This window comes from Sus scrofa, chromosome 11 (assembly GCF_054392235.1).
Source record: "Sus scrofa isolate SSC_HxYL_T2T_F1_AM1 chromosome 11, Sscrofa_HxYL_maternal_Yorkshire_Landrace_v2.0, whole genome shotgun sequence".
Taxonomy (NCBI): Eukaryota; Metazoa; Chordata; class Mammalia; order Artiodactyla; family Suidae; genus Sus; species Sus scrofa.
Window position 1 is genome coordinate 12,501 of NC_139393.1, and position 454 is coordinate 12,954.

A 454-nucleotide genomic window follows, 5' to 3' on the forward strand; every position below is an offset into this window, starting at 1 on the left:
CCTAACCCTAACCCTAACCCTAACCCTAACCCTAACCCTAACCCTAACCCTAACCCTAACCCTAACCCTAACCCTAACCCTAACCCTAACCCTAACCCTAACCCTAACCCTAACCCTAACCCTAACCCTAACCCTAACCCTAACCCTAACCCTAACCCTAACCCTAACCCTAACCCTAACCCTAACCCTAACCCTAACCCTAACCCTAACCCTAACCCTAACCCTAACCCTAACCCTAACCCTAACCCTAACCCTAACCCTAACCCTAACCTAACCCTAACCCTAACCCTAACCCTAACCCTAACCCTAACCCTAACCCTAACCCTAACCCTAACCCTAACCCTAACCCTAACCCTAACCCTAACCCTAACCCTAACCCTAACCCTAACCCTAACCCTAACCCTAACCTAACCCTAACCCTAACCCTAACCCTAACCCTAACCCTAACCCTAAC